A 20095-nucleotide genomic window follows, 5' to 3' on the forward strand; every position below is an offset into this window, starting at 1 on the left:
AAGTGCACACCCTACCAGTCTGTGGAATCACAGGCACTGTCTCTGCATGACAACGTGGATGGCTTTAGAGCAGACCCAGTTTCCATAGCAACAGCGCATGTAAGAGCTGCCTTTGGACTGTGATTCAGCTATTCCAGGTGAAGAGCAAAGCTGACCTCATGCACAAGCAGCCACGTGGGGCCCCACAGCCCCAGCAAGCTGGGTAGCTATTAGCCCAGTCTCATCTCTTTAGGAAGAGGAAGGAAAGAGCTCTCCAACACAGCCCTCCTAGGGAAGGAAAAGTGGATAAGCACCTTCTGGCTTGATCCAAGTCCTTACCTAGTTTCTAATTTTGGGTCCCCAACAAGTACAGGCAGAGATGTTGAGTCAAACCCCCTGGTGGGTGCCGGCCAGGATGGGAGAATGGGATTTTGTGCAGAAATCTTCCATGGGGAAACAGCAGAGGGACTAAAATCCTCTGATATTACATAATAAGGGACTTTCCCTCCATGTGCATGTATCTTTGCCATCCACCAGCCACTGCTTCCCCATGACTGGTTTTTGGTGTCATCTTCCCCTCGGTTCAGAGATGTTGGTTTTATCTGCATTCTGCCAATTCAAAATAAAATTTAGCAGCTTTGATAAGTGCTATTTTCCAGTTCACCCCCCTTCAGACCTTTCTTTATATAAAGGCCATCGTAGAAATGGGAGATTATCATTATTATGATTATATAACAGACACCTGTAGAAATAGAGGTTGTAGAGAAGTGATTAAGACAGTGAATTAAACAAGCCAAAGGGAAGGTCCCTGACAAATAAAGCTAATCAGGAAAAGTTTTCCCCTTTCCAGGAAAAAAAAAAAATCTAGAATCCCAAATTTTTCCCCATCCCAAATCAAGGCCAAAGGGCACAATCTCAAAAATGTTTCAGATTTTAAAAAAATCAGAAAAGAACTGATTTGTGTCAATAAGATGCTTCAGTAATTTCAAAACATTTACTTTTGATTGAACCATTATGTTGTTTCTTACCATACTCACTCACATTCCCAAATGGGAGCTGGCGCAAGCAGGGAAACAGAATTTTTCTTTTTGACAATTGTGATGTCTTCCCAAAATGTTTCTGAACCTAGAAATTCCTCAAGCCCAGACTTTTCCTTCCAAACAGCTCTGGGTTTGATTATTCCAATGGAAAAATGCTTAATTGAAAAATTCCTGACCAATGCTGCTAAAAGATTATCTGCTTTCTTTGGCCTACTGTAGGATCAAGGCCTCTCTGGTCTCAGGATCAATATTTACACACCTGTCTTGGCCCAGATTTTATCATATAATTTATGTTAAATATTCCAACAACGCTCAATACATCTCAAAACTATTTTTCAGAGGTCATGGGGGTCAAGTTCTAGGGTAGGATTTGGGCTTCTTCCCGTTGCCAATGCTAGATAACACTAGTGATGAATGGGTATGTTGCACTCATATATGATTTTTGTCTGTAGCCGCTGAACCCCTTACAAAAATAAGTTAATGTTATCCTTATTTTACAGGAAGAGTAACTGAGGTACAGAGGTAAACAAATCTAGACAGCCAAGATTACAAGTCACGGGCAAAACCAGGGAAAAAAAGTGCAGGTTTCCAACAAGACCCCTGCTTTAGCCAGAAAACACTGCTGCCCACACACACAACACTTTTCCAAAAGAATTGGTGAGATAGTCTCGGTGCCCTGACTCGCATCCCTTTGTTCAGTACAATGTTTGCAAATCGGTGGGAGTGCCTGCTAAGCACAGAGTACCTCTTGCCTGTGACTTTATAATCAACCTGTTTCAGTAATGACTGAAAGGTATCAGGGATCCTGGTTTTCTGTTTAAAAATAGCAAATTCTCCAATTTAAAAAAAATAAATAAATCACAAACTCTGATTAAAAATCCCAAAATCCATCACTCCCCACTCACTATCACCTGACCCTGCTGGTGCCCCTGACTCCCCAACCATAGACCCTTGGCCCTGTTGCTACCCCTCACTCGCCACCCACAGTCTTCCAGCCCTGCCAATACCCCTTACTCCCCACTCACATTCCTGCCCTGGCCCTGGGCCCCAAACTCCATGCACCACCCAGGCTGGGCAGCAGCAGCAGCCCTAGCCCGAGCCTCGCCCAACTCCCTCCCTCACTATGGGGGCCCCAATCCCCACCCCCACCACACCAGATTTACCTGCAGGAGCTCCTCTCCAGGTTGCCTGGTGGCCATGTGTATGTATACATGTGCACATGTACATGCACATGGCATCCCCTGCTTGACTGCCCTCCTCCAGCTCCCCCAGCAGGTTGGAACTCTGTCAGCTTGCAAGGGGAAGCCCACTGTTTCCTGCATTTTTCTCCTTTAAAGGAGAAAATCCATGTTTTACTTCATTTTTCCATGGTGAACAGAAAACCTGGATCCCTAGTTATTATATCAGGATGGATGTTCAGTGGTTCCTGTGTAACACAGGGATCCTTGTAGGACAAAACTCATATACAAGGATGTGAGGTAGGGTGTAGATGTACATGGGAAAGCTTTCTGTGATGTTTGGGCTGAATACATAAAGATAGTCTCTCTCTGGGTTATCATTCTGACACCCCCACCAGAACCACATTCAGGAACTAAAGAAAATAAAATAATACGGGAAATAAGTTAAACTCTAATAAATAAACATTTGAAGAAATGATTTTATCTCATGGAAGAGTGGAAACATGTTAGGGATCTGAGCTCAGGCAAATCAAGTGAGCCCCCTATCCATATTTCATTCTTATACTATGAGTAGAAGCGGCAGCAGCCAGAGAAATGGAAAGATCGACAGTTAATTGGAAATGTTACATCTGCTGTTTATGCAAAAGGCATAAATATTTATATCCTGAAGGCTGACTTTTGGGTTCGCTCCTCAGCAGGAAGAGATTTACATTTTGAATAAAGACTTTCTTCCTCTCTTCTCCTTAGTAAATGCGAGTTGTTTATTATCCCCTTAAATGGGAGTCATAGATTCATAGATGTTAGGGTCGGAAGGGACCTCAATAGATCATCGAGTCTGACCCCCTGCATAGGCAGGAAAGAGTGCTGGGTCTAGATGACCCCAGCTAGATACTCATCTAACCTCCTCTTGAAGACCCCCAGGGTAGGGGAGAGCACCACCTCCCTTGGGAGCCCGTTCCAGACCTTGGCCACTCAAACTGTGAAGAAGTTCTTCCTAATGTCCAGTCTAAATCTGCTCTCTGCTAGCTTGTGGCCATTATTTCTTGTAACCCCTGGGGGCGCCTTGGTGAATAAAAACTCACCAATTCCCTTCTGTGCCCCCATGATGAACTTATAGGCAGCCACAAGGTCACCTCTCAACCTTCTCTTGCGGAGGCTGAAAAGGTCCAGGTTCTCTAGTCTCTCCTCGTAGGGCTTGGTCTGCAGGCCCTTAACCATACGAGTGGCCCTTCTCTGGACCCTCTCCAGGTTATCCACATCCCTCTTGAAGTGCAGCGCCCAGATTTGCACGCAGTACTCCAACTGCGGTCTGACCAGTGCCCGATAGAGGGGAAGTATCACCTCCTTGGATCTATTCGTCATGCATCTGCTGATGCACGATAAAATGCCATTGGCTTTTCTGATGGCTTCGTCACACTGCCGACTTGTGTTCATCTTGGAGTCCACTAGGACTCCAAGATCCCTTTCCACTTCCGTGCCACCCAGCAGGTCATTCCCTAGGCTGTAGGTGTGCTGGACATTTTTCCTCCCTAGGTGCAGCACTTTGCATTTCTCCTTGTTGAACTGCATTCTGTTGTTTTCTGCCCACTTGTCCAACCTGTCCAGGTCTGCTTGCAGCTGTTCCCTGCCCTCCGGCGTGCCCACTTCTCCCCATAGCTTTGTGTCATCTGCAAACTTGGACAGAGTACATTTCACTCCCTCGTCCAAGTCGCTGATGAAGACATTAAAGAGTATAGGTCCAAGGACCGAGCCCTGCAGGACCCCACTGCCCACACCCTTCCAGGTTGAAACCGACCCATCCACCAGTCCTTTGGCCCAATCCTGCAGTCCTGCTACACGCAGCCTTCCATCCATCAACTTCAGCAGGAATTACACACATGGAAAGACTGCAGGACCAGTCCCCTTATTTACTATGAAAATGAGGAGTCCAAAACGAGAAGGTGGGGATGAAGATCACCCTGCAAAAAGCTGAGGTGAATGACACCTCAAAACTCACCTAAGATGCTGAACTGCTTTTCTAAATGGGACTTCAATAAGGAAATACATTTTTAAAAGTTTGGACCATTGGAGCATAAGAAAGATTTGGCAGTGTTATCTATTGATAAAGACCAGGGAAAGGAATTATTGGAAAAATTAATCACTTTGGACCAGATGATCTGCCATAGGGCATTAATGGAACTGGCTAATAACATTACTGTGCCAGACACAGTTTAGAAAAGTCATGGAAATCCGGTGAAATGTGGGAGTATTCAAAGAATCAGACAAAGCTCCTATGCTCTGTCTGGCTTCCGCACCCTTGCTTCTCCCTGCCATATCCCCTACATGCTTAGCCAGCTTCTCTCTCTCCTCTTTTCCCCCTTCTTGTTGCTCCACACATTGCTACCAATGCTGCCCTGGCCTCCATCTCATTTTTCCTCACTGGTCATTTTCCCCTTTGACTCTTATTTTTGCTCTCCTTCTTCCACCTGGTCTGTCATTTCTCTCCACTCTGATCCTTGTGTTATGTCTCAGCTTCTGTCTTCTCTCCTTTTTCCAATCACTTTTCATATTATCCCCACTTACTCTGCCATAGCTTCCTTCTTTCCTCTGTAGCTCCCTATCAGAGCCATGAACTCTGTCTCTGCCCCAATCTCTTCTTTCATGAGATCTTCATCCATCTCCTATACCCACCCCCGCCCCCATCTGCTTTCCACTCAGCAGTTACTTCCACCTGAGTCCCTTACTTTACCCTATGTTATTTAAAAAATCCAAAAAGTTCAGAACCCCTCTTTCACGGAATGGAGGCTGGACTTACTTTTCTTCATCCCTTCCCCCAGAATCCTTCCTTTTACTCTTTTAACCATTTTCTTATTAATAATAATTCTGAAGTTAACAAATAAAAATTTAAAACTATTAACAAATGCCAGCAGAGTACTGAGATAACGAGATGCCAGGGGCTATGGGATCCTTTCCTTGTTACATTTCAAACAAGGCTGAATACCACTATGGAGAAAAGAGTGGGGAATAACTCTGCCCTGGCACCTTAATAGTGTAATAGCACTTTTCTGTCTATGATTCTGTAACATTTCCTGCAGTTATGAGTTTCAGGTACAAAAAGTTTTATTTCACAGCCACTGCACACTGTCTCCTATTTAATGATGGACGTTGTATGCCCTAATGGAGTTTGAGCTTCTCCAAAGACAAATACTGAGATTATTACACTGTCTCAAGTCCTTGGTAGGAAGAGTAAGTAGCTGAATAGGAAGAGGGATCAGTACAGAGGGAAACAAGGTCTGATGGGCCAATGCCAGTCTGCGAGTCCATGCTAGAAATTAATCAGTGCAGAGCATCCCTACAGAATCATCACACCAGCCAAGGACACCGTAGAGCCCACCTGCATCTCCTCCATGGTAATCATCAGGGAACTTCCTATCTTGGTCCCCTTCTCCCCCAAGAGGATGATAAAAGAACCAAACAGTGTGACAAGAGCATGCTTGCAGCCACTATCTTTTGCCCCCTTGTTTCTGAGACCCAAGAATTTCAAAGCATGATTTTTATTTTAGTTCTGTTTGGGGGCTTGTTTTGTTTTTTTGTGAAAATGGCTTTTCCTTTGGGACTATTGTTCTTGGTTCCCAATCATTTCTTCCTGTTTCCATGGCAACTATAGCTGGCTCATATGTGTGGTTGCCATGGAAACTGCCTGGTCCCCTTTCAAAGGATGTACTGAAACAGGAAAAAGATTTGCATCCTCTGTGCTGTATGAAGACTCTCTTGGGGGAGGCATAAGAAATTCTGTACAAACTCAGGAAAAAAGCAAAACTAAATCCTCTTTGAGAAACATTTTGAAGTTTGTGAAACGGGTGCATAGCAGAGTATTTGGGAATTTACATCTGACTGCTCAAGGTGCCACAGGAATTTTCAGCATATTATGGGCAGAGCAATCTCTCTGGAAAATATCACTCACAAGTCACCCATTTTAGGAATACTTACCACCTACCCTAACCAGCTTAACATGTTAAAACTAAAACTTCTCTTGTCTGTACTAGGATTTTAACAGATGTTAGCATGTGTTAGCTAACGTATATTAAAACACATTTTTTCCCCTAATGCAAACAATGGCAAAGATTGGGTTCTGGCCCATTATAAGATGCTCTGATCTCTGTCAGATCTGCAGTGCCACGAGTTCATAAGGGAAATAAGCCATTCATCTCTTCAGTGATGCACATTGCCTGCATACATAGCCACATATATATTGTGAAAGACAGTGGCTACGCCAGTATCTCTCATGCTTATGGACAATATAAGCCAGGAACAGCCAGAAACTCTGCCTCACCACCCCAAACACGGCATCCAAAGGGGTATTAACTTTGAACGGCATTGTTAAAAGAGATGAGGGCCTGACTGCTGTTATTTGTTCTGTTTTCATTTACATGTTTAATTGTTAACTTGTTTGCTAGCTTTCTGGTGTTGTGTAAACTGGTTTAATTTTGAGAAATAAAAATGATAAACTACCAGGCCCTTCCCTGAGGCCCAGGTGATTCCATTTCTCATCCACCTTTGGCAGTGGATTCTCCAGAGACTCTGTAACTCAGAAAGAGCAGCAGGGGTTGACCACTAGGTGATGGAGCACTATGGGGAAGCAGGTATGTTTCCTTGCTGGTATTTTGGGTGGAACACAAGGAATGAGGAGCCTCTATTTTGCTTCCTTACTGATGTCCCCATTCCTTCTACTATTTTTCAGTGCTCCGGAATGCTGAAGGCCCAGAATAAATTAAGTTTTGAAAAGGACATTCGACATATTTTAGACTGTACAATGTGTAAATTCTTCCATAATATCTACTTTGGAAGAGGAATATGTTGGACTACCGAGGTTTTACATAAATGAAGCTGTTCAGAACACTCTGCCCTTCATGACTGCTTAGGAAGGTGGGATTTGAGAAGAAGACAGCTGAGCTGAGATTACATATGCACCGCCTCACATGATCTTGAACATGTTCTGAACAAGAGATGAGGGAATGGTCATAAGCAAAGTGTTCTTAATGTTCCTTATTCAGCTTTCATTTGCTCCCCATGCTAGGAGTAGATAAATACCATATGTCTGGGTATGCAGGGTCCCTCTGAGGGCTTAACAGCATGAGCAAATAAGCACTTTGCTCTTTTCTGTCCAACCCCTTCATTTTTCCCTCCCACTCTGACACACAGGATCCGATGGAACTGTGTATCTTTTTTTTTTTTTTTTTTTTAAGTACCACAAGAGTCCAGGGGATGGAGGGTGCAGCAGAACCTCCTTTTAGTCATGTGATCTACATATTTTGGCAAGTTTTTAGAAAATTAGACACTCTACTGTGGTAATGACCCCTTCCTAACCACTTGTATATGGGGAGTGGGGAGGCTGACACAGAAAGAATCAAGGGTAGACAGATAAGGAATGATACAGAGCTGGGGGAGGAGGTGCAGTAAAAAGGAAGGTATGTCAGCCCCTTTCAAGGCATGGATGTGGACAAAAGGCACACAGTCATGCACTGCAGCAAAGGAAGTCCAAGACTCAAGTTTTACAACAAAGCCAAGCACAGAAGGAGAGAACCAGACCCCAAACTCTACAACAGAAACTCCAGAAAGAAAGCAATCTTTTGCTGCCACTTTTCTGCCCTCTTCTGAAAGGGCAAGGATCATGGTAGGGAGCACTCAAGGTAGCAGGAGTTCAGAGTGAACTGAGTTTGCTGTGTTCTCCATTACAGTCATTCGATGCCCTTTCTGCCCTGCCATTCTCCAACAACTGAGGCCAACAGAAGCAGGTCACACACCATACAGCTGATGCCACTCCAGCTGGGGAAGCTCCATCTTGTTTACTTATGGTCTGCCTAACCGGGCTGCAGAGGACTAAAATCAGTCCCTTTAGCTGGGCTTCAATAGTTCACTTTGCAGATGTGCACTGGTCTGTTGTCTCAGCCTCTTTTTTTAGTGACTGCTTTCATGAACTCAAGGCCTTCACAAATGCACGACTTCACAGTGGGGTCTCTCTGAAAGCTTTTCTTCCAGTTAAACCTAGTGCTCTCTTGGGGGTGGGGTAGGAGGAAGCAGGAAAGGAAAAGGAGATTATGACAGGCTCCAAACTGCTTCTAGGCGATTATTTATCTGCATTATATAAGCTCATCCTGGAACCATATTGGCCCATTGTAGGCAGGTACTGACACTCCTATCCAAAACCAGTGGCATCCATGGGACTTACAGGATATCATCATAAAAAACACCAGATAGTTGTAGAGAGCACATCATACCATTCATCCCCTAAAAACTGAGTTAGGAATGTTATTCTTACTATACAGAGGGAGAAGCTGAGCCAGTGTGACAGGACTGGTGCCAAGGGCATACATGATGCCCCCTGGTGGTCCCCTTAATCCTGCCCTACTTGTCTACTCTAGCCTCTCACAGTCTCACCTTGCTATCTCTCCTGCCATGCCTTGATGGTAAAATACAATAAGGGAGACTGCCTTCAGGGGCCGATGAGCTGTGAATGCCCCACCTGGTTCTGCTTCTCCTTGGGCTCAGCTCTCTACCTCAGCTGAATAGGACTCCTCCTCCCCCTTTCAGTCTTAGCCAAAAATGGCTTACTTGACCTGGGGCTCCAACCCTACTGCTTAGTTGCTCTCTGGGGCTCCGATCCCTCTGGACACTGGCTCTCTGACACTGGGACCAATTATCACTGAACATGACCCTATGGTCCTAATTGCCTTAAGGGCTACAACTGTAGCCTCCAGTCACCCCCCTCACAGATATGATCGCCTTCTTGTGCACAGGGCCCTCTGGTCTGGAGCTCTGGCCCAGCAGGTCCCTGACTCCAGCTCACTTTCTTTCACAGGGGGTGGACTCAGCACAGCTCTTCATCTATGTGGAACTGGATTTCTTTCATTTATGAATGCTGTATTTACTATGGGTCACATTTGTATGTAGAAAGCCATTATGAATTGTAAATCAGTTTGTAGGAGGAGAGAAATGGGTGTAATGGATTCCAGATCCACACCATTATGGCAGAATCTGAGTGTTTGAGAGGGAAGAGACTTCTTTACAGCTCCCTGGGGCATCATAAAGCAGAGGCACTAGGCCTACTGCAATAAGGAATGTGGGGGAAGGGCAAAAAGATCCAAAGCAGTCATATGAGACTTAAGGCTGGCATGATTCTTTCATCATAGCACCATGTAGTCTCCAAGGATATAGCTGATCTTCACATATTTCTGAGCTTTTGAAGCCTAAAACTTCTTGTTTTTGTCTCAAAGGGAAATTAACCACAATTATCCTACATATACCCCAAACAATCCTTCCCTTAAGGGAGGTGAAAGACCTGCAGGCAAGAGGGAGAACTTTTTTCTAATTCTCTCTTAGAAGTCAAGATTTACAGGACTGGTTTAGGAGTAAGGGTAAGTGGCATATGGAGTTTTCATGGTTTAACTGTAGCTCAGGTTATTGGTGACTGAAAGTGAACCTATGTGATGCTGCTGAAGGGAGGAGTCTGTGTGACATGAGTTAGAAGGGTCCACTGGAATCCCTATAGAATTTATACCAGAGCAAGTGATAAAAATACTGGCACAACTACCCACCTTGATAGGGTTCTTGCAGAGGTCAGGACTGAAAGGACTACAGAGACTGAACACCCACACCCTTACCACTCCTAATGATACTTGGCACTTGTATATAGTTTGTAAGACTTACAGCCCTTTTTTAATCTACATTGTACTAAGAAACTGAAGCCCAGAGAGGTTCATACATCAAGTGGCACACTCAGGAACAGATTAACGAGTTCTAACTCCCACATCTCTATTTTAACCTCTAACCATTAATCCCACTTCCTCACAACAGAGCACCCATAGGGAATCCTCCATTAAGTCCTACTGGTGTCACTGGCTCTGGATGGGTATGTGCCAGTGCCTGCCTATAATGGGCCAAAATGGATGAGTCTAGATAATATAGATAAATAATCATCCAGAAGCTGTTTAGAACCTCTCATAATCTCCTTTCCTCTCCTGCTTCCTCCCACTTCACCCCCAAGGCAGTACTGGGTTTAACTGAAGGAAAAGAAGGGTGTTACACTGCTGAGAGCATTATAACTATGGAGCATGTTATATTATGGAATCACAACTCTTGGGTTATACATATGGGAACCAAAAGTACATGAGATGCATATCAGAGTGGTGTGCAGGAATCCAGCACAGACTCCAATACCATTTTCCCTTCCTACCTCTAGAGAATTAAGGGTCTCCACTGGGATTCACAATGGGGTACAGCTGTGAGGATTCAGTCAGTGGCACTGGAGGAGAAAGTTGCACTGAGATGAAGTAGACATGTCAGGCTGTCGACACCTGCACCTCCCATTTCAAGGTGAAAAGGGGTACATGTGAATCGGGTTAAAGAGAATGCAGGGCACTAATAATGCTACAGTAGCACAATGTTTCATAGTAGCTAGGGTCAGGAGGGACCTGAACAGATCATCTAGCTTGACCCCCTGGCACAGGCAGGAATGAATGCTGGGTTCACAAGATCCCAGAAAGGTGATCATCCAACCTTCTCTTGAATTTGCCTAAGGTAGGGGCGAGGACCACTTCCCTGGGAAGTTGGTTCCAGATTTTGGCCACCCTAACTGTAAAATATTGCCTTATGATCTCTAACCTAAACCTATTCTCCATCAGCTTATGACCATTGTTCCTTGTCACCCCAGGTGGTGCTGGGGAGAAAAGGGCTCTGCCTATTTGCTGTTGATCTCTCCTGATGAGCTTGTAGGCAGCCACCAGGTCCCCCCGCCTCAGCCTCCTCTTGCTGAGGCTGAACAGGTTCAGGTCTTTCAGTCTCTCCTCGTAGGGCCTGTCCTGATGCCCTCTCACCAAGCTGGTGGCCCTCCTCTGAACTCTCTCCAGGCTGGCCACATCCCTTTTGAAGTGAGGCGCCCAGTACTGGACACAGTACTCCAACTGCGGCCTGACCAAAGTCGCATAGAGGGGGAGTATCACCTCTCTGGACCAGCTTGAGATGCACCTTTGAATGCATGACAAGGTATGGCTGGCCTTGCTGGCTGCGGTCTGGCATTGGTGGCTCATGTTCATCTTGGAGTCCTGGGGTACCCCACTGCTCACATCTCACCAGTTTGAGTACAATCTGTCCACCACTACTCTCTGGGTGTGCCCCATCAGCCAATTTTTTACCCATCCAACTGTGCAGGCATCAATGCCACAGTCGCTTAATTTATTGATGAGGATGGGGTGAGAGACCGTGTCAAAGGCCTTCTTAAAGTCTAGAAAGACTATGACACCATCATCCAAGGATTTAGTTACTTGGTCATAAAAGGCAATCAGGTTGGTCAGGCAGAACCTGCCTTTGATGAACCCATGCCGATTGCCCCTGAGCATGATCTCCCCCCTGCTGGCCCCCACAGATGTGCTCCTTGATGATTCTCTCCAAGATCTTCCCGAGCACTGAAGTGAGGCTTACAGGCCTATAGTTACTTGGGTCCTCCTTCCTCCGTTTCTTGAATATTGGGACCACATTAGCCAGTTTCCAATCCCCCAGCACCTGGGGCATGTGTATCTTTACAGCCCCCAGTGGGTTCATGCTATGCTATCCCTTGATTTTTTCTGTGCCCTATAGGGAAATGAGGTAGAACCAAGGGGGAAAAGAAGGACGCTGTTTTACACCAAGGCCTTTATTGGCTGATGAAAGCTTATAGCATGTTTTGGGAAAGCAGGAAATTTATGAGGTGAAATGTAGCTACTGTGCCTTTTTCATGCTTGCAGAGTTCAACACGTTTTTTCTGCCACTACAGTGCATCAATATCATTGCTTCTCCATACAGGCAACTTTTAATACTGTATTTAAAACTGTGTGTGTCACTGCACAAGACAGAGTTTTTCAGTCTGCCTTTTTATATAATTTTGGCTTGGCTGAAAAGACAGGAAGAACATAAGGATGTCTATTTGCATGGCAAGTACTATTCTATCACAGGCTGGATAATTCAGCCGTGAGTTTTCTTCTGCTTGGTGCTCTCCCAGGTCTTCTACATTCTTTTTCTCTTTCCATTTTTCTGTTTCTCTTCCTCCACCCTCCAGATGCAAAATTTAGCTCCAGTCTTCCCCATTCTGTCTTCGTGTTCCTATCCATCTCAGCCTTATTCCCATTGCCTTGCCTTTACTAATCCCCAAAGCCCTTTTGTAAAATGTCCTTCCTTAGACCTCCATGTAAGCTCCTGTCTTTTGTCTTTTGCCTTCACATCCTCCAAGCTCAGTCACCTCTGTAAACCTGTGTAAAGATGGATTATATCTTTCAGTATCCTAATACAGCAATAAATTAAAGACAGACTGTCATTGGGTAGGTCAACTTCTTTCCTCAAGGCAATCTGGGAAATTCCTAGCAGCTCCGTATGATTATGTGAGCTCTACTTCTGAAATCTTTAGAAACATAGTAGATACAATGTCCCCTGTCAATGTTCAGGAGAACTTGGAGGGCATGGGTTAGCAAATCAAGGTTGACACACACAGAAATGGTACAACAGAATAGCTCAGAAGTCATCCAAAATCCCAACCATCAATGTTGTAAAACAATGTAGGGAATAAGAATATCATCCTTATGGCAGAAACATGCCTTAGTTGCCATATACTTTGGTGATGGTGATAGGCTGTCTAAAATAATAAATCTAGCCCAAATATAATGAGTTCCATTAGTATAAATGAGCAAACTGAGGCCCAAACAGATTAAATGAACTGTCCAGGGTCAGCCAGCAGCAGAGCCACAAACAGAACTCAAGTCACCAGAGTAGCATTCAGAAAGCCTCAATGCCACAACACCTCCCATCAAGAAAAAGGAAATCTGTATACTGGTGCAAATAAATGCCAGAGCAGGTACAAGTCCTTCCAGAAATACTTCTAGTACAAAAGGCTGTTCTCCAGAGCCTCACAGCTGTCTCTGCAGTATCACAGAAGTCCTGACACAGGTCACATTCTGAGACATTGTTGCGTAGCAATTGTATGTTCCGGTATGGTCAGAGCAGGCCTCTGACTACTGATTTTGCATTCCTGAAATAGCCCAGATGGGCCACTACAGCTGAGGCATGCTTAAGGGCAGCTCTGATGGCTGCCCTAACCTGTTTGAGGAGCCAAGCCAATCTCCAGTTATGTCATAGTTACTGAAACACCAACCATTTTCCTTTTGTCTCTGTGCTAACATAGGATGAATGTGACACAGAGACAGGAGGGTGATACCATGTAACATACAATGGATTCTTATTACATTCTCTTTTTGAGATGACCATACTGAGTTTTCATGCTCCCTCCACCTCCACTTGATTTTTCACTAGGAAAAAAATCAAGCAGAGGACACAGTAACAATCTTTCTCCTGCAAAGAGCCTTGCTCTGAATTATTCATACATTTTCTTCCTATTTCACATACTTATGTCAGTCCTCATTCAGGCAAAATACATGGTAAATGATTCACTTTTTCTTTCTCTGGATGTCTCCCTCTCTCTTCCCACTCGCTTTGAAATGGGATCGAGAGAAAAAAATTATTTTTAAAAGGAAAGCGTCTGATTAGTCTTCGTGTCTTCTCTCTTCCCCTCCTACCCCAACTCTAAACAAGATGTGTGTCTTGTCTCTTGATTTCAGTGAGCATCCAATACAAAGGAGCAGAAAGGCAGTAACTGTGGAAAAATCTCCAGTAACAACTGTCGTTGTTACCATAAACTGACTGATCCAAATCTCCCAGAAGCTAGAAAGGAGAGAGCCTTATTATAGTGTCATCTCTGCCCATGCCCAAGGACCTGGGCAACGTATCTCCCTTCTTCAGATACTTCCTTTTTTCCTAATTCAATTCCAAGGAGATTGCTTTTTTTAAACTCCTGTTTGCTCTATACCTTCCTTTTTTTGATCCATGCAAGGAGACCTCTACCTTTTTCCCTGAGAAACTTTCACAGCCTCATCTCAGATGATTCTAAGAGGCAGTTGCAGATAATTGCTTTGCCCCTCCAAGGGCTTTCAATTATTGGGTGTTGCAAGATTCCACCTCATCAGCTTTGTTATTCAATTCCATACAAGGCTACTAAAAAGGTTGGTCAGGAAATGCAAGCTGTCATGTTTTGAGTATGCATGAGTGCCAGCTTTGCACCTTTGTCTTGTACATTCTTGATGATGCAGTCAAATGCTCTAGCCAGTATTGGGTTTAGATTGGGGTACGCCATATTGAACACTGCCTAAAGCTCAATCCAGGCACGACTGAGTTGCCCATGTTTTAGGTAAGCAGACAAAGAAGATGGCAGATGCAGTGCCAGTTCCTTTAACTATCTGTGTCTGCACAAACCCAATCACTGAGTTTGCACCACAGGGCTGCTCTTAGAACCTAACGTGATTTTAGATTATAATAGAGCAGGAGCAAACAGAAGTGCATTTTTTCATCTGTAAATAGCCAGGAGCTTGCAACCTTTTCTTACAGATAAGAACCTTGCTACTGTCATCCATCTATTTTGTCTCTTTAAACCAAACCCAATGTAAGGCGCTCTGTGAGGGGATATACTGCAAGCTCACTTGGAAACTTAAAACTAAAGGAATTTAGTAGCCTGCCTCTTAAATAAGATATCTCATCATGAGACACCAGTGCTCAGGAATCTGCATCAGGTGATCACTGGCTTCCCAGTAAAGACTGAAGTGTTTGTTCTAACTATAAAGCCATGAATAGTCTGGGACATGGGTAACTGAGACACACTTGCCTCCTGACAAGATACTGAACAGCTGCTGTCAGCAGAGGCACTTAAAGTTGATGCCTTGTCAGTATAAGAGTAGATGCTCCTGGCTTGCAGTCCATGTAAGACCCTTACTTCAGGAATTCAGTCCCTTCTTGTTTTAAAATAGACTTCTCTGCTGAATTTCAGAACATGCTACAAATATCATCCATATGGTTGAGCTTTGGGGACACAGGAAATGCCATGCTGGATTGAAACCATGTCATCCAGTATTACCCTTGCACCAACAATGCTTCTGGGAATTCTTGCAAAAGATGGAGGGATGGCATGTGAGGTGGTTTGGGGCAGGATGTGATATGCTGAGGTGGTTTTAGTTATCAGCATGCTAACTTAATGACCTTTTGCTTTGTGGAAGCTTTCCTAGAATACTGAGCAGTTCTTCATTATATGGCTTTTTAAGTGACTCCCAGGCATATAGGACTGGAATCAGAGTAAACTTTGCATATAAACAGAAAGGAAGCTTTATTTGCTGATATCATTCTAAATGTTCTTTTGTTTCTGTTCATCTCAGTCTTCCTGGTTATATCCTTTTGGGACCTTCATCTCTCCTATTAGTGTTTACCTCATTGGACACCTAAGAGGTTCTTGGCCATGTCATCAGGTTAGCTGATCATTTTAGCAATACCAGTCAAGGTCAGCTACACTGGAGCTATGTATGCCTGAAGGGCACAGAAATCCAAGCCAGGGTGAAAAGGAATCAGCATCTTGTTCCTCCCCAGTGCTTCCCCAAACTGTGAAGCTGCTTTCTCAGAGCAATGCTCTGCTGGTGATAGAAACAGCTCACTTGAGGCTCCCCTGCCAACCAGTTTGAACTGGTGCTGCCTGTAATGCAGATTTCTGAACAGGCCTCTTGTCTGAGCTTAGGCAAGATCTGTGTTAATTTTTATCAGCTAACACCTGGTATGGATTCGGGACCCATGTCCCACTTTGGCCCCCAGGGGAACAGTGTCATTTCCTCACCCTTTTGGTCTCTATCATCCTAGAGCTTATTGCTTCTTTGAGGGGTGGGGGAGGATAGTGCCATTCAGGGAATGTTACCATCTTTTTCTCTCTCTTTTTTGCATTTTAAAGTCCTATGAGGACCCAAATGTGCTTGGCTTCTCTCTCTCACACGCAGCAATGCTGGGGGGAGGGGAACCGGCTGTAGCAAGAGTTCCAGGGGGACTGAACTGCTCATCAAAGGGACCGGTATCCAGGCAACCAGGCTCCCTTGCCTGAGATGAGCAGAAACAGCTGGGACTTTTGAAAGCTAAGGAGAAGCTTACTGTAAAGAGAGACTGTGGGAAGAAGAGGGAAAGAGGGGACAGCCATGTTATTTTGAGCAGGTTATTTCTGCCCTTGCATTGGCCTGACATTCAACCCAGCTACAGCCACCATGCAGCAGCCCACGTGCTAGGGCAGGAGAGCTCCTGGCCAGGTCCATGATGAGAGAAGGGAAACAGAAGCGTATTTTATCCTTCAGCCTACAGTGTAGGGGAAAGGTTGCTAATGCATTTCCTAGGAACAGTAGCCAAACTGTGAAATCAGGATAAAAATACTTCACAACCATACTTGGAGACTGGGAGGATAAATTCCTTATTCTTTTTTGAGGTTTATAATCCCCAGGCATTGGTGCCTGAGAAGTAAACAGATAGGAGGAAAGAGACTCTGGAACATGTAGGCAGGGCTAGCTTGGGCACTTGGAGCTCCCATATATTTGGGGTTGCCCCATGTTGAGCACTTGGCAGTTTAAAAGTGAAAGGGTATCAAACTCATCAGGCCCAACTGGCCACATGAGGCAGGCAGAGCAGGGCTGGTTCATAGGCTGGATTGGGCCCACAGCCTTGCTCTGAACACCTGATTCAGTGTACAGGGCTGATCCAGTGTGGGTACTGCATGCAGTGTGCACCCCAGCCTGGCCCCATGCACTGCATGCAGTATAGGCACCAGCTCCAGCCTACACACCGGATGCAGCTTGTACCAGACCAGCTCTGTGCCAGATGCAGTGTGCAGAGCTAGGGCCAGTGTGTGCTGCATATGGGCTCAGTTTAGGGTACACTGCACATGGTGTGTAACTCATAGGCAACAATGCAGGCTGGATGATAGGATGATAGGATCCAGCCTACAGGCTATATTTTTGACACCCCTGTATTACGGTATTTAATTTTGCAAATGAAAGCTGCTTCACTTTCTACAGACACCGGATGCTTCCTGTGTCTTAGGACCTACATTTATCTTATCACACAGTTCCAGCAGCCTGGCTTTTAACATCTGCTAGGAGGCCAGATTCTGGGTCTCAAACCTGAGACCTTATGTTACTGGGAAGGTGCTGGGCTGGGCCAGAGAGGCAGCAGGAGCCCTGCTAGACCCCATCTCAATCCTCTTTGTGAAAATGAAGAAATACCCGGTTCTTTTCCTGTGCAACTAATCAGCCTCATCTTGGCATTTACCTGGCTCCAGCTAGTAGAGGAGACCCGCAGGAGAAGGAAAGCAATGCTGTTCTTGTGACGCTTACAGCTTGTGGGGCTGACTCTGGGACCTAGTGGGTTCCCTAGCTGAGGAAGGACTCTGTGAGCCGTTCCAGGTAATCCATGCTTAGAGCCCGAGGAGCAAACTGCTATTCCAAGTCCTGCTTTTCCTCAGTCACACTCGTGCCAGGTCCCTGCACATTTTCATTCACTTCATCTACCTCCCATAGAGACCCTTCTCTTCCACAACCCTCTTCCCACCTGTTCCTACCTCACTACTCTTAATTTGTCTCTTTCTCTTCCCTCCATCTCTCCATTTTTCTCCTTACTTTTCGACTTCATCACCTTACCTAAAAGGGTTAGAAAGCTGTCATCTGAAGGGCTCCTGCCCTCGTGTGTGTGTGTCCAGACCCTCCAAATGCTCCCTCTCAGCAGTATTTGGGTTAACTGCCCTTTGACTTTTTCCAGGGCCTCCAATTCCTCTGCTGAGGCGCTCACAAAGTACCATTTGCCAAGAGAAGAAAAATAAACCCGGAGGGTCATGGTAGGAGCATTCCACAGCTAAAAATAACCAGGGTCAGCTGTGAATGAGCCCCAGGCTCCTCTCACCCCCTCCCCTGTGCGGCAGTCACAGAGAGGACAAACAGCCATGATGAATCCTCTCCAACTCCAGCAACAGCTCCTCTCCCCTCCCCCAGGGCACCTCTGCTGCCAAGGCTGGGATTGCAACACAGTTGCAGAGACAGGGAAACAAAATGAATGAAAAAGAACCTGCCCCAAAATAACCCCTTTGCCTGTTGTCACCACCTCACCCACAGAACAGCTTTTGAAATAGGAGTTTTTGAGAAGGGAAAGACCTATTAGGTCCCAGTGCCAGATTATTTCCTACAACCTGTCCAGTAAAACAGAATCAAATAGGAAACTCCACTCTGACCCAGTAAATGGACATGCCTTTCTCTCAGCATCAGCCTTGCATGCAGTAGCACCAAGTTCTACTCTTCCATCAGGGCTCCATCTGTCTGATTGAGAGTGGCCCATGAGGAGGACACTCTACAAGGACCACATAATGTCATGAGATGTAACTATATGAAATAAGATGAGAAGCAAAGACTATTTTGAGAACCCTGACCTGGGACTCTAACTTCTAAGTGGCAGGGGACTGCATGCCTCAGGGGCCACACTGCATGCCCAGACACCCAGCCTCACCCTAAACCCCCTCAGCAGGCTCCTCCTCTGCATCATGGCTCTCAAGGGCCACAGGCTTCCCCCTCATAACCATGGGCTGTGCTATGCTGCATTTCCCTGCCCCCTGAAGTGGGGAGGGGAGCCTGGAGATCCCAGCTGCTTCTGCAGTTGAAGCAACAGGGAGAGCAGGGACCAGTTGGGTGCCCAGGGGCCAAGATTTCACCTCTCATGAGTTGCATGAGAACCCCAGACCAGCACTGCACAATACTGCCCTAACCCAAGCCTTGCTGCCACCAGTATTTGTTTGCCAACAGATGTTTTGTATAGACCAGTGGTTCTCAACCTTTTTAGACTCAGATCACCCCTTCTTAGACCCATGGAACCTTTTCTGAATACTACAAAGAAAATGGCATTAAAATATTAAAGATGCAAAGCCCAGCACTCAAAAATTAGGAAATGCCAGACAAGCATATAAAATATGATACAGTCTTTAATTAGATGATCACATATTATCTTTCCATAAGAACTCTCTCTGCCTTATTCAGTGCCCACGATGGATGGAGCTTACTGAGTGGGTAGCTATTCAAAATTTCTTATCTTCAGTGTTCAGTGTGTGGTCTCCACACTATTAACTAAACACCATCCAAACCCTTCACTGAATAAAGAAATATTAACTTACCAACAGACTCTTCTATGATGCTTTCATCCTAATATCTTATTACTTCAGAAACTTTCATTAATTTATCTCCACAACATTCCTGAGAAGTAGTATTACTGTCTCCCATTAGACATACAGGGAACTGAGATGTAGAAGTGGAAGCCAAAGTTGTCAACAATCACCATTAATTTTAGATGCCCTATTTGTAACTCCTAAAGTCTGCTTTTCCACAGTAATTAGCAGTTTATATTTTCAAAGCAGAGCTCCCTTTAACCTCAGTTTACAGCTGCACATGCTCAGCACTTTTGCAAATGTAATCTCAGGTGCCTCAAGCTCTGGGTGCTTAGAAAACAGGTAACAGTGGTGAATGCCTTTGAATATTCTGGCTTGCTCAGCATCACACTGGAACTTTGTGGCAGAGGCAGGGGTAGAATTCAATTATCCAGGGTGGTATTCAGTTGCCTTAACCACATACCAATCCATTCTGCAGTTCCCTGCTTCGTTTGCTACAGTTGCTACAAGTGTAGAATTTGTTTCTAGTTTCTGGAAGAAATGAAGCAGGAATCCTGTGGACAACACCCTCATTCACTAGATAACCCTGATTCATTCCCAAAGCACAATCTAGCATATGCACTCAGGGAATAGGGTCCTTTAAAAAAATGCATGTGTAATTAAAAACTACATCAAATCTGTAAGCACAGAGGGTAAATTGAAGGTTTTACAGTCAATCTTGGTTCTGGCATTTCCTAACTCTTGAGTGCTTGATTTTGCCTCTTTAATATACTTTAGGAGAGTTTTTATATGCAATATTTTGTTTTTAAAAACTTTAGACTACAAAAAATTTCACAGCATGAAACTGC

This window comes from Alligator mississippiensis, chromosome 2 (genome assembly GCF_030867095.1).
Source record: "Alligator mississippiensis isolate rAllMis1 chromosome 2, rAllMis1, whole genome shotgun sequence".
Taxonomy (NCBI): Eukaryota; Metazoa; Chordata; order Crocodylia; family Alligatoridae; genus Alligator; species Alligator mississippiensis.